We start from the raw sequence: 1,312 nt of genomic DNA on the forward strand, positions 1-1,312 counted from the left end.
TCTATTTTGAAGGAAGTATTTATTTTTTGTGCAGTATTTAAACGGCTGGTTCAGTTCTGTACAAGAGTGAAGATGTCTTCTCATGAAGAGATGTCAGATTCAGTGGATTTCCCGCAAGAAAAATCAATCTTTATCAGCCTGGAAGATTGTCTTTTTTTTTTTTTTAATTCATTAGCATTTAAATTCATTCTGTTTTTTTTTCCCTCCAGGAAAAACATTTGAATGCATTTCAGAGGGGGCAGGGAGAGGAAGAGAGTCCGTAGCACTTAAAAATGTAGAGAATTATCTGGAACCAGAATACCTTTCATGGTCTAATGACAGAAAAATCATACTAATTCTACATTAGGTGCTATATTTAAAGTTAAGTAAATTACAGCTTTTACACCAACTTTTCTCCTTTTAGCAATTTTTTGAGCTTCTTGTTGCATTTTCTCCTTAATGCTGTATTTCTTTTGATTCCTCAGGATCTGCCTCTGTTCACATTGTCAATCTTGTTCGCATTTATCTGCTGTCTTAGAAGATATTTATGTAATTGGGAATTCCTGTGCTGAGAGTGCTCATGGGGTCACTCTTCCGTTTACTCTATTTCTGCAGCCCTCCACTTGGATGTATTTCAGTTCTTGAAATCATTTTATCCTTACCACCTCAATTTTAACTACTTTAGGCATTAGGTCCAAACCTTCCGTTCCTATTTACTCAGGTAACTTCATTCTCTCCTTTCCAGAGGTACTTGTTCTCACTGCATGCTTTACTTACACATACAAGCATTTCTTGTATTATGAGCTGCGAGACACACAATTTACCTTCAGTAGCCTGTCATGTTTAAGAAACAGCGTGTGACCGTGTCAGATGCCTACAGTTTTCGGTATGGCTGCAGCTGTCACAAAGGGGGAAGGAGCTGAGGTTATGTAGGCAGTCTCCACACTGCAGCACCCCATTTCGATAGATTTATCAGGATGACAGTAGCTGAGGGTTAGGATCTTATCAAATACTGCTTTCATCTCTTGAGATCGTTAGACCTCCCTTGAGCCAGGGCGTCTGGCCCACCGTAACACCACTTTTGTGACAAACTAAGGCCAGTGGGGGGAACCTGAGGGAAGGGTCCCCCTCGCCGGCGGGGCCCGGGGCGCCCCGACCCCCGCCAGACCCTGAGGAAGCGTGAGGGAAGGCCAGGCCCGAGGGGTAGCGGAGGCTCCCTCTGCCTCTCCCCGGGCCGGAGGCCGCTTCACCGGTCGGTACTACGCTCTCACGTCTCTTCCGTTTTCGTCCTCTTCCGAAGGCGGGCACCGGCGGGAGGGGCGGCCCGTAAGGG

Source organism: Pygoscelis adeliae, unplaced genomic scaffold (assembly GCF_000699105.1).
Source record: "Pygoscelis adeliae isolate BGI_AS28 unplaced genomic scaffold, ASM69910v1 Scaffold377, whole genome shotgun sequence".
Classification (NCBI taxonomy): Eukaryota; Metazoa; Chordata; class Aves; order Sphenisciformes; family Spheniscidae; genus Pygoscelis; species Pygoscelis adeliae.